The sequence below is a fragment of the Mus caroli genome, unplaced genomic scaffold, assembly GCF_978045245.1.
Source record: "Mus caroli unplaced genomic scaffold, Mus_caroli_1 scaffold_9, whole genome shotgun sequence".
Taxonomy (NCBI): domain Eukaryota; kingdom Metazoa; phylum Chordata; class Mammalia; order Rodentia; family Muridae; genus Mus; species Mus caroli.
In genome coordinates, this window is record NW_028227264.1 from 42,061,944 (window position 1) to 42,075,810 (window position 13,867).

Genomic DNA, 13,867 nt, shown 5'->3' on the forward strand with positions numbered 1-13,867 from the left:
ACTTCAAAGAACCCAAACCCAGATGACTTCCGGACAGAACTACAGGGCTTCCGGAAGAACAGGGGTTTCACATAAGAGAGGGAGTGCCAAAATGGCAAGACTGCTGTCCAGATGCAGGGCCAAGGAGGACTGTGGGTAATAGTCGGGTGCAAACCAGTACCCAGACAGACCCCAGGGCAAAAGAAGACACAAAAAACATGTCTTGTTTTACTCCATAAGCAGACACAGTTTGGTTGAAACCACTGTCTGCCAGAGCATTTGCCTCCTGGAGAAATTAAACATTTCCTCTTGGACACCTGTTTCTAACAGACAGACTGGAGTGTTGGCTGGGTTGCAACGATATATCATTTCAGTTAGTTAATGACCTCAAGAGTCCACAAGCCCTGGCCAGTGGGGCTTATCTCTTATTTAAACATGGAAAGAAAGCGGCTGAATGGTTGAGTTAGTGAGGCTGTGCAAACACAGACAGGTGCTCTGTCACGGTTTGCAGCACAGAGCCCACAAGAAGAAAGAAAAGGGAACACAAATCAGTTTTTAAACCAATAAGCAGATTTTACTCAGTGAGCAACTGACCAGATGCTGGACTTCGTTCAACTTATTTCCACAACCAGGAGTTGCTGAAGTTACCCTAGAATAAGGCTTGGATGTCTGCTTAGGACGTCCCTGTTGGATGCCATCAAGTCAGATGAAGCTGTGCAGCCTTTGGTATAGCCACAGCTGTGGGGACCAAAGAGAGGATAGCAGCTGAGGACTGGGCCAAGGGTAGTGAAACTGTTAATGGTTTTTAGCAAAGGGCTTCAGGGCCAAGTATGTTTGGGATCTATGAATCAAAATCTCTCTCTCTCTCTCTCTCTCTCTCTCTCTCTCTCTCTCTCTCTCTTTCTCTCTCTCTCTCTCTCTCTCTCTCTCTCTCTCTCTCATTGAAGACATCTGCTGCCAGGACCAGTTCAGAAGCCAGTCTCTTGCATGTATTCTATAGTGGGAATCTATAAGAGACAGCCAAATAGAGTGTTTCTCACATATTTGACTATTGTCACACTTTTGACTATATTTACGTCTTTTCCCAAGCACCTGTATTAGGAAAACTGCCCCCAGCCCATGTATCCATTTGCATGTGCATCAAGAAGGCTGTGGTCCTGGTATATTAGTTTTTTGTTTTTGTTTTTGTTTTGTTTTGTTTTGTTTTTAGGATATTTTCTTTATTTACATTTCAAATGCTATCCCGAAAGTTCCCTATACCCTCCTCCCGCCCTGCTCCCCTACCCACCCACTCCCACTTCTTGGCCCTGGTGTTCCCCTGTACTGGGGTATATAAAGTTTGCAAGACCAAGGGGCCTCTCTTCTCAATGATGGCCGACTAGGCCATCTTCTGCTACATATGCAGCTAGAGACTCGAGCTCCAGGGGTACTGGTTAGTTCATATTGTTGTTCCACCTATAGGGTTACAGATCCCTTCAGCTCCTTGGGTGCTATCTCTAGCTCCTCCATTGGGGGCCCTGTGTTCTATCCTATAGATGACTGTGTGCATCCACTTCTGCATTTGCCAGGCACTGGCATAGCCTCACTCGAGACAGCTATATCAGGGTCCTTTCAGCAAAATCTTGCTGCCATATGCAATAGTGTCTGCGTTTGGTTGCTGATTATGGGATGGGTCTCCGGGTGTAATAGTTCTAAACAGATGAATTAGGCCAATAGGGAAAGGCTTAGTCACTAGATCAGGGAGATTGGCTTTGCTGGTTTATGTGTCTGTCTGTTTTGAGACCGAGTCCCACTTTGTAGCCCAAGCTGACCTCCAAGACACCATCATCACTTCAGTCTTTAGAGTGCTGAGATCACGGGCATGCACCAGCACCACCCCAACTGGATTAGTTAGATCTTGAACTAAAACATAACGTGAGCTGCCCCTCCTGGCAGGAGTCAAGGGCGAATTTCCCTGGATACACCACATGGCTTGTTTGTTTATGACTTTGAAATACAGTTTGTATCCTACCAAACTGATTTTACTAACTTCTAAAGGGTTGCAGTTTCTAGTTTGAAAATCACCAAATTCTATCTAAGGTAAAGGCATTAAAATTCTTATTCTCCTGTACCCAGAGATCTCCTCTCTGTATTTTACATGGTCTGCATAGCGCAAAGTGGAGCTGACCCAGGGTCAGGCTGTCTGTCTTCCGGGGAACATTACTACCTGGTGCTGTGGTACATCATGAAGTATTCGAGCTGCAGTTAGTTTCCTATTGTGAATCCCATGTCATAGTTGAATCTTATTCCTCTGCAGTCATGCTGTCCTGTATTAGACCTGGTCAAGATCACACATGAGGGCTGGCGAGTTGTCTCAGAGGCTAAGAGCACTGACTGCTCTTGCAAAGGTCCTGAGTTCAAATCCCAGCAGCCACATGGTGGCTCACAACCATCTGTAATGGAATCCAATGTACTCTTCTGGTGTGTCTGAAGACAGCTACAGTGTACTTACATATAATAATAAATAAATCTTTTTAAAAAAATCACACGTGAGCTCGCAGAGAGTTGGGTAGCTGTGACTTGACATTGCATTACAGGTGAAAAGGAGAAAAAAAGCAATTTTTCTATTCTATCCTGGGCCCATAGCTGGGGACCTAGAACCAGGGGCGGATCAGTAAGAGAAGGGAAACCAGCTTAACGATAGGAGTTTCATGTGCATGGCCTCCTTCAGAAATAAAGACCCAGTGGGGGAGGGGGAAGGCAAATGAAGTTCTGATATTTGAAACAGTGCCTCACTGTTTAATCCAGCTGTCCTCAAACTTGCCATCCTCCTGCCTCTGCTTGGCAAGTGCTGGGATCATAGGTTTGTGTCGCCATGCAGTCTTTTATGCTAAGTGTGATGGGGGGGGGGCATCGTGGAGAAGGGAGGAGGACAAGATGTACTGGCAATGAAGTTAGGAATTAGCAAGCCTTGTATGTTCCAATCGTCCCTGTGTCTTGAGAGGTGACATTTCTTCCCTGAGGTACAGGAATGCACTTCGTGAATAAGAGGTTTAGAACCTTCTTCAGGGAACAAAGCAAACAGAGAGGTGAGGCCCCCTTCCTGCCCATCTGGTCTCACAAATGCCAGGGTGCCATATTTTAGGGTAATGAGTTCTGACCATGAGAAAAACAGTCAGGGGCTGTGTCATTGGGGACGCCCCAACTCCCCGCTGCTACTCTACACTGTGGCCTCATGATTAGTATAGGATATGCAGATATAGCAACTTGGGAGGGCTGACCGAGGAGGGAGGGTCACTTGTGACCACAAGTTTGAGACCATCTGGGGCAATGTGGAGAGATTGCCATTTGAAAAATTCTCTTGGTACCAGACCCTGAGCCTAAAAGTCTTAGCCCTGAGCTCAGGCCAGTCAGGGCCTTCTCTTCCTCTTCCAGAGGCACATCCAGAGATTTTTCTTTTAAACTAGCAGTCCCACGTGGTAGTTTACAAGGCACCGTGACTTTTCAAAGGGTCTAGAAGATGCCTGCATTTTCGTCTCTTCTTTCCCACCTTGCTTCTCTCCTTGACTCACTTGATTTCCTCCTGAGCATTTTGGCTGCGGAGGTCCTCATTGTTGTTCTTCTGAGTAATATCTGAAACGTAAAATACAATCTTGTTTGGGAAATTAAAAAGGAAATCTAAGGGCAGGTAATGGGGCTTGGGAAGCCACAGGGGGTGGGGGTAGGATGATGGGTGCCAGGTGCTGGAAGGACTGGAGTCCACTCACAGTAGCAAATGATTTGAAGTAATTTCAAGACTGAAAAAAAAAGTAGCTTTCACTTCCCTAAATCAATTTAACTGTTCCGATGATTGTTACTCCCCGGTGTTTATAGAAATATGAAATGAGAGTGAGCGGCTTATGCAGGCTCTCAAAGTTTCCAAAAGCCATTAAACCCACAAAGCCTGCTTGGGTTTTATCTGAGGTAATGAGTCCTGACCCGATAATGTTATTATCTTCAAAAGAGTGGCAGAGGGGGTTTGCCAGTCAAGATAATGTGGCTCTCATGTCACTTGTGTATTCCTTGCTGTCTGCTGACTGTCTGGGGAGCCACTGGTCTCCGTTTCTCCTTATGTGGGGTAATGCATCCATGTACGGACTCCATGCTGCTACTGTTAGGAGTTACTGAAAGAGTGTATGTAAGCATTTGCTAAGATATGCCATCAATTTGTAGGTTGTATTTTGTGTAAATGGAGTTGCTGAGAGTAGGGCAAAGGCCCAGGCTTCAGCAGGGAGTTCCAGGGCGGCCATGGGGAAGAGACCAGTCTGAGCCCTCTCAGAGTAGTTCCACTTAGAGCAGAGGTTCTCAACCTTCCGGATGCTGCAGTCCTTTCTGTTGCAGTTACTTCTGTTGTGATACCTTCCTCCCCCGATCAGGCAGTTATTTTTGTTGCTACTTCATAACAGTAGCAATGCTACTTGCTACTTGCTATGAGTCATAATGTAAGTATCTGTGTTTTCCGATGATCTAAGGTGAACCCCGTGAAAGGATGGTTCGATGGCTCCCCAAACAGATTGCAACCCAGAGGTTGAGAACACATGCATCCCTGCAGGAACATTTGCAACGTTCGGAAGTTGGAAGTACTATCAAGTTCAAAGTGCATTTAATGTATCTAACGTCTGAAGAGTGTCATTCCTGGTAAAGAGTGGATCATGTGACTGAGTGGAAACTACGACTTGCCGATACCACTAACTTCATAGAGAAGCACCTCAGAGGGAGGGTCATTATGGGATAGATACATCACAGGCCTGAGAAAAACCTAGATTAAAGCGTGGCTTCTGAGCGTGTAAAGTCAAGTCATAAGTGAAGGACCCTGAGTCAGAGCCTGTTCACAGGGCAGGAGGGAGGGTGGGGGAATGCTGTTGGCATGAGGGGACAGAGGCCCAGAAGGCTGCTTAACACCCACCATTGTTGGGATGTCACCACAGCAAAACAACCAGCTGATCAAAAATGACATTTGTATCAGGGTTCTTTAAAAAAAAATACACTTACACAGTCTACTTAGCATTTTTGGACCAAGAAACTGTTGTCTGGTGTGCAACCTTTAATAAAGGTTGCAAGAGGGCTGGAGAGATGGCTCAGTGGTTAAGAACACTGACTGCTCTTCCAAAGGTCCTGAGTTTGGGTCCCAGTGGTCACATGGTGGCTCACAGCCACCTGTGATGGAATCTGATACCCTCTTCTGGAGTGTCTGAAGACAGCTACAGTGTACTTACATATAATAAATAAATACATCTTTTAAAAAAATTAAAAAGGTTACGAGAGGAATCTCCAGAGGGTAAAAGAGAAATCTCATTTCCCTGTGGGCCAAACCCCTTGGGGAAGAACTAAATGCAGATGTCAGTTAGCCTGGCGGTTAGCGCTAGACTCAGAGCCTTGTCCAACATTTAACTGCTGATCATTTCAGACCATCAGTACAGAAGTGAGGAAACGGTGGCCAAAAGCTCCCAGGGGAGAGCCTAGCGGGGAAACTCACTCTGAAATGGATAAACTCACTCTGGTTGGTGGGGAGAAAATTTTTTTTTATTATAACTTGGACCCTGAAGTTAAGCCAGAATTATACTGATTCAAAGGGGTTCATTTATTTTTTAAAATTGTGTGTGTGTGTGTATATATACATATATGTGTGTGTGTATGTATGTATGTATGTGTATGTATAAGTGTGTATGTGTGTATATGTCTATATGTGTGCCTATGTGTGTATGTATCTATGAGTGTATGTGTGTGTGTGTTGGCCTATGTGTGTGTATGGACCCCAGTGCATGCAAAACTCAGTTTTCTCCTTCTAAAATATAGTTCTCAAGGACTCAACATAGGTCATCAGGCTTGACAGCAAGTGTTTTAATTCTCTGGGCTAATCCATAGACCCTCAAAGGGTTGTATCTTAACTAATAATTCCTTAGGCCCACTTAGAAATAAATTTAATTTAGGCTGGATATTTCTAGAAAAACTTGTTTTTATGCAAAGAAGTGTACGATGTTGTGTTGATTCTTCTAGACTTATGCAAATTAAAACCAAAGACTTTCAGGATTCCTGTGAACAGAACCCCATTCGGTGCTATTTTTCAAAAGATTTATTTTATTTTTACAGTTATGAGTATGTGTCTGTGTGGGGACGTATGTGCGTGAGAGTTCAGATGCTCACAAAGGTCAGAGGCATCAGATTCCCTGGTATTGGAGTTTCAGTTGTGAGCCACTTGGCATGGCTGCTGGGGATAGAACTTGGGTCTTCTGAAAGAACAGTATGGATTCTTAACTTCCGAGTTCTCTCTCCAACCCAGAAAACTATGTTGTACTCAATTTGAGGTCAAGGTATAATAAAAGAGAGAAACGGACTGAGAGCCATCACTATCAGGGTGTGACTCTCTTTGTATAGCCTTCCTGTAAGAAGCAGTTGAAGGTCTTTCAGTGAAAAGGTCCCTAGGTTGCTCTGGGGTCATGAGATTGGTAGCCTGGGCACTTAGAGAAACAGCCATGGAAGCTCTAAGGTGCAGGGCACCGGTGTGTCTCTCCACACACAGCCTCTTTGGAGTTTGTCTGTGTTCTCCAAGTGCCTGTCATAGAACTGATGGAAGTCAGAGCATGCCAGAGCTAGCTGGAGAGCAGAGTAGAAACCTGGGAAATGCCACATGACTTTCCCATAGCAAGCCTGCCAAGTCAATAGGGTTTTTATTCTGTTCGTTTATCTATGTTTGCAAGACCAAGAGTTGAATCAGGACATGGTAGATGTGTGCATAAGAAATAAGCTACATGGCTCTCTGCTCCTCCCTGTTCCAGAGACGGCTGGATCTTCTTGTGGACTGCCAGCCTCGTCCCGTAGACAAAATGGTGAAGGTCGGTGTGAACAGATTTGGCCGTATTGGGCACCTGGTTAGCAGGGCTGCCTTATGCTCTGCACTTGGCAAAGTGGAGACTGTTGCCATCAACAACCCCTTCATTGACCTCGACTACATGGTCTACATGTTCCAGTATGACTCCACCCATGGCAAATTCAACGGCACAGACAAGCCTGAGAATGAGAAGCTTGTCATCAACAGGAAGCCCATCACCATTTTCCAGGAGCGAGAGCCCCACTAACATCAAATGGGGTGAGGCCAGTGCTGAGTATGTCGTGGAGTCTACTGGCGTCTCTACCACCATGGAGAAGGCTGGGGCCCACTTGAATGGTGGAGCCAAAAGGGTCATCATCTCCTCCCCTTCTGCCAATGCCCCCATGTTTGTGATGGGTATGAACCACAAGAAATATGACAACTCACTCAAGATTGTCAGCAATGCATCCTGCACTACCAACTGCTTAGCCCCCCTGGCCAAGGTCATCCATGACAACTTTGGCATCATGGAAGGGCTCATGACCACAGTAGATGCCATCACTGCCACTCAGAAGACTGTGAATGGTTCCACTGGGAAACTGTGGCTTGATGGCCGTGAGGCTGCCTAGAACATCATCCCTGCATCCACTGGTGCTTCGAAGGCTGTGAGCAAGGTCATCCCAGAGTTGAACAGGAAGCTCACTGACATGGCCTTCTGTGTTTCTATCCCCAGTGTATCTGTTGTGGATCTGACGTGCCGCCTGGAGAAACCTTCCAAGTATGAGGACATCAAGAAGGTGGTGAAGCAGGCATCTGAGGGCCCACTGAAGGGCATCCTGGGCTACACTGAGGACCAGGTTGTCTCCTGTGACTTCAACAGCAACTCCCACTCTTCCACCTTTGATGCTGGGGCTGGCATTGCTCTCAATATCAACTTTGTCAAGCTCATTTCCTGGTATGATAATGAATACAGTTACACCAACAGGGTGGTGGACCTCATGGCCTACATGGCCTCCAAGGAGTAAGAAACCCTGGACCCCATGAAGGACACTGAGAGCAAGAGAGAAGCCCTCAGTTGCTGAGGAGTCCCTATCCTAATTCGACCCCCAACACTGAACATCTCTCTCATAGTTTCCATCCCAGAACCCCACAATAACAGGAGGGGCACAGGGAGCCCTTCCTACTCTCTTGGATACCATCAATAAAGTTCGCTGCTCCACCCCCTCCCCCCCCCAAAAAAAAAAAGAAAAGAAAAAAAGAAATAAGCTACACACTCAGGTCTTTTTTATTATTATTAAAGATTATATATATATATATATATATATATATATATATATATATATATATATATGTGTGTGTGTGTGTGTGTGTGTGTGTGTATGACAAGTACATGGTAGCTGTCTTCAGACACAGATGGTTGTGAACCACCATGTGGTTGCTGGGAATTGAACTCAGGACATCTGGAAGAGCAGGCAATGCTCTTAACCTCTGAGACATCTCTCCAGCCCCATACTCAGGTCTTAAAAGATTTATTGATTTTTTTATTTCATGTGTATGTGTGTTTTGCCAGCATGTATGTCTGTGTAGCATATTTGTGCAATACTCACAGAGGGCCCTGAATCCCCTGGGACTGGAGTTACAGGTGGTTTTGAGCTGCTGTGTAGGTGCTGCAAATAGAACCCAGCTCTTCTGCAAGAGCAGCCAGTGCTCTTAACCTCTCCAAATGATGTTTTAAATTATTTATTTATTTATTTATTTATTTATTTATTTATTTATTTATTTATTTATTTTTGAGGCAAGATTTCTCTACTATGTGACTCTGCATGTCCAGGAATTTACTCTGTAGAATAGGCTGGCCTCCAACTCACAGAGCTCCTCCTGCCTCTACCTCCCTCAGGCTGAGACTAAAGGGGTGTACTTCCACATCTAGCTCTCCAGCCCTTTATTCTGCCTCTTTGAATGTTTTTATTTTGAGACAGAGTCTTACGAAGTTACCCAAACTGGCCTCCTATTTGTAATGCTCCTGCCTCAGTCAACCAACTAACTATATTTGTGCAACTACAGTGGCTGTACCACTCCCCAACTTAATGTGCCACTTGAGCTAACATTAGGAATTCTAATTTTTTTTCTAATTTAAATTCTTGTTAGAATTTAAACCACATATGTAAACTTGTTCAGTGGCCATATAAACTTGTAAAATTTTCAAAAGAATACAAACATCAGGGTTAAGGAGATGGCTTCATTGTTTAAATGCTTTCCACATAAGCGTGAAGGCCTGAGTAGAGATTCCAGCACCCAGGTAGATAATCAGGTCTATAATCCTGGTAATGGGGAGGCAGAGACTTCTGCATCCCTGAAGCTTCCTGCCCAGTCAGTGAAGCCAAATCAGTAAGCCCCAGGACCAGTTAGAGACCTTGTCTCCAAAAATAAGGCAGAGTGTGATTGACGAAAACCACCTCTGCTGGCCCCTCGCCTCCACATGTGTATGTGGGTGCATGTAAACACACAAATATATGTGTAGACATTCTTTACACAAAGAACACAAAACTTGGACAAGCCTCTTAGTTTGGGGAGGGGCAATATATGGCTTACACGGACCTTACTACTCTCTGATCAGAGAGCAAGTATAAGCAAGCTATGAACAATGTGTTAGAATAACCACAAGAAGTAAGTGACGATTGCCCAGTCGTCTGGGTGAGTGCTAGGCCACAGCTGAGTGCCAGACAGGAGGAAATGCCAGGAATCTCCGTAAACCCAGAAGGTACAATAAAATTCCAAAATATCTGTTTCTCAGATTGCAGAACTCTTGTCCCTAGAAGGGACTGTCCTTTGATCAAATGACTTGCTAACACATCTTAGTTCTTAAAGAGCTTCCTAAATGAGCACGAATAGCAAGGACCACGCTTTCCAAAGCACTGGGCCCTTGGCAGTCTGTGACACAGAGCAAGGAAGAATTCTGCTAGACATCTACATGAGCCACAAAAAGTATCAATGTATGCAAACACATAAGCCTGATCCAGGCACCTGGAGACCAAGCCAGCTTCCTGCTGCTGACGTGATCTCAAGACAGTCTCTATGCCCTCTGGGTCCCATCAGCAAAATGAAGGTGGATGGTAGCAGCTGCTGTGTTCCCCATGAGACTGAACATCTCAGAAAGCTTCACGACTCACTGACTAAACCACCAGTGTCTTACTGTTCTTGTCGAAAGGTAATGAGAGAATCAAATTGTATCCCATTAAGGAAATATGTTTATAACTAAATTACCCCTGAGAACTTCATGCTTCCTGGAAAGGTCTTTCATTGCTCTCCTAATATGAAATTTACCAGGAAACCCATGTTTTTCTGAGTAGCCAGTAAACATATTTTGAAATGTTTTATTCTATGACAGCCTCTTTTGGCCATCTACATGTGATTTGTTGGAAGAGATCCTAAACAGATTTTATTATTATTATTATTATTAAAAGGGATAAAAATCAATCAAGTAGCCCAGATGCATCTCACCGGGAGGAGATCCATTCTTCATACAAACTCGCCACAAGTCCACTGTCACAATCTCAGCCCAATCAACATGCCCATGTCCACAGGACCCTACTGGTCCTGTGCCTGTTAACCATATTTGGTAGTTACTGTGTCTGAGTTTAATCTTGTTCCCCTTCCTTCTTGCCTAAAATACATGTACAATGTTCTTTGCCACATCTGCATTAAAAAAAACAAAACAAAACAAAACAAAAAAACAAAAACAAAACCACTTAGTGCTTAGAGCACAGTTCTGTCAGGGAATAGAGGGAGAGCTTTCAGAAGTGTACTTTTACACAGCCACCTTTGCTTAGTCACTGTGCCTCAGTGTTTTTATCTGAAAAAATGGGCACACTACTCTCCAACCCTGAGCTTACTTTACAGTGGTCAGTATTAACCAGTTTACCATACAAAACTGAACAAGAACAGGCCTGGCTTTGTGTAATCCAAACTTCATGTCAAATTCTAAGGTAATATGACTTTTCACTGAGTTTGTTGGGTAAGTTGTCCAAGAAGGTGGTTTGACCTAAGCCTGGAAGGAAGCAACTGAAATGACTTGGTAGAGAAAGATGTGTTGATTTTCCTTGGCCAGAACCACTTACTTACTCATAATTCTATAATTTGAGAAACAAGTGTGTCCAGACTCAGCCTCTGGGCCAAACATAGTTATGAGAGTGGTCTGATCAAAATGTGTAAACTTGCTGAAAGTTTGGTGTGCATGTGTGTGTATATGTGGTGTATGTGTGTGCGTGTGTGTATGTGTGATGAAAGTGGTCTGATTGAAACTTGTAAACTTGCTGAAAGTTTGTGTGTCTGCTGAAAGAGTGTGGTGTGTGTGCGTGCATGTGTGCATGTGTGTATGTGTGGTGTGAGTGTGCGCATGTGTGTGCATGTGTGTGTATATGTGGCATTTATGTGTGTGCATGTGTGTGTGTACATGTGTGTGTGTGTGCATGTGTTCATAACATGATTGCAGGATTTTTTTTTAGCATGGACTTTGTAGATTAAAATGCTGTGTTGCAATGTCAAAAGATTAAACACATAAGATATGGGTTGGCAGGTATGATCAATCTTTGCTTGTTGCAGGATTTTCTCTGTCCAATCACATTAGGGCAGTGGGGGACCTGTGATTGGACAGAGAACGGGAGGCAGAGCTAAGAGTCTCAGAGTTTGTCAGAGGGGAGGAGAAGCAAAATGGCTGCTGACGTATACCCGAGTTTTAGTTTCCAGCCACAAGTAGCCATGATTTCATAAGGTTAGATATATTGGGATAAGACTTTTATCATTATCAATTGGCTCTGAAAATATTGTATTGGCATCTTGTAAATTGTAATTCTATTGATACATAAATCTGCTTGGATAAGCTTTGAGAGTCTTGATTCTACCGGGTAATTAGGTGTTGAGATGACCAACCGTGGGGTGCTTGGGGCATTGCGTGGGAGTGAGAGGAACTGGGGACGCTGGAGAGATGGCCCGGAGGGAGCTGTGTGGTCCTGCGTGGCCAGAGAGTTGGCGAGCCGGCAGGAGCGCGGGAGCGTGATCCGGCCCTGCAGAGCATTGCGGGTTTATCTTTTAAATATTTCCCGCAGCTGACTGGGCCATTCAAGGTGGTGTCTTTACATACAGTACTGACATATCAGGAAGCAGTGGGCCAGGGATCTCTCAGTCCTAATAGATTCTCTTGCTCTTCTCATGGTCATGGTAGCTTGTCTTTTTAGAGTGTACCCAGCTTCCCCTAAAGCAGAGAATCTTTTGCCTATGTTGAGACTCTCAAGAGCTTCGCTGTATTTTACCGGTGAATGAAGTCCCAGGATCAGTTTCCAGAGGAGGGCTGTGTTACTCAGCATTCAACCACTATAGCAAGCCCCAGAGGCGATCAGTTTATAAAGAGGAAAGGTTTCGCTGGCTCGTGGATTCACAAATTTCAGCCATGTTCAGGTGGGAAGGCAGCATATCACTGAGGGAGGAGATGCTGTTGTGAAGCCGTTCAGTTCACAGCCAGGGGACAAAAAGAAAGGAAGACAGGCTTAAGTGCTCACTATCCTCTTAAATGGTGCACTTCCAGGGGCCCAAAGCCTCGTCGAAGGCCCCACTACTCAAAGGCTTCCCTGCCTCCCACCAGAGCCCTCCCAAAGACAGAATATTTAATACTCAGAACTTTATACCAAAACGTAAGAAGGAACTAGAGCTGACCAAGAGGAGCAGGAAGCGCGGTTCACTGGACCCACTGTGAAATGGGCTAACACGGAGATAAGTCAGAAGGCCTCCTGGGATCAACCAAGGTGAGCAGAGGAGGCCTGAAAACCGGTACTTAGCTGTTGATTTAAATAGAAACACCACCTGCAGCTTTATTTGGTTCTAAAATAGTTCTTGGCTAGGGGATGTAGCTCAGTGTTAAGACTTACCTACCATGTTGGTTTATGGCCAGAACTGCAAAAGAACAACCATATCATGTTATACACCCCGTGTTAATTAGCTTCCTGTCACTGTGACAAAAAAGTAAAAAAATAAAACAAAGCAAAGAACCCTGGGAAAATTTAAAGGAGGAAATATTTATTTTGGCTGATGCTGGGTGGATTCTGGGCTTTCGTAGGACAAACCATGTGACAGAAAGCGTGGGAGCACATGGTGGAACAGAATAGCTCTCTGCAAGTATCTGGACCCCAGCGGGGTGGCAGAGAAGTGCCCTTCAAAAAAAAGCATCCTCCCAGTGGTCCCGTCTTCCAAAGGGCTCAGGCAGTAACGCTCCGTCGCCAGCTGGTGGCGCTGTTTGAGGTGGCTTCAGAGGCAAAGCCTCGGGTCTCTGGAGGTTGGCTTTGAGTGTTCACAGATTTGGCCCACTTCAAGTTCTGTTTCATTCTTGCTGTAGATGAGGTCTCTCAGCTTCCAGCTCTTGCCGCCATGCCTGCTGCTTACTGCCATGCTTCCCCACCGCGCTGGACTCTTAACCCTCTGGAACCACGAGCCAAAATAAATTCCTTCTATATAAGTCGCCTTGGTCATAGGGTTTTATCACAGCAACAGAAAAGTAACTACTACATCCTCCTAAGAGCCCGCCCTGTACTGAGCCACTTCTTCATAGCTTTAACCCCCTCGTGATGCAGTGGCTACAATGTCAAGTGGCTATAATGTCACCATCCAGGAGTTAAGCCTTCGATACGCGAGAGGGATAGTCCTTATTCAAATGGTGGCATTTCTTAAACAATAAGATTCCAAGACCCAAATTAGGAAATGTAGAACCCTCGAACCCAAGCACCCCTAAAATCCTTATCTTGGGGAATTTGAATAATCCTTCTCCAATTCTGTGTCAAATTTGCTTGTTGAGCTCACGCAGAGATTTTCTTTAGCACGCAGTGAAGATAACAAAGCCCTAGGTGTGACTCTACCAGGAAGTTTGTTCCTGTGGGTGCTCTTTTCAGAGCTCATCGGCAGTATTTTTTTTTTCCTCACTACTTTTGCCCGTCCTGTTTCTCAAAACATCTATGCAGCTATGTTGTCTTATCTGGGATTGTTTTTCCATGGAAACAGATTAAGAAAAATTTTTCA

At 44.8% G+C, this 13,867-nt stretch overlaps 1 pseudogene; it reads left to right on the forward strand.

Moving 5' to 3' along the window:
* Positions 1–6,821: 6,821 nt before the first annotated feature.
* On the forward strand, positions 6,822–12,554 carry LOC110303998 (glyceraldehyde-3-phosphate dehydrogenase pseudogene; annotated as a pseudogene).
* The last annotated feature ends 1,313 nt before the right edge of the window (positions 12,555–13,867 follow it).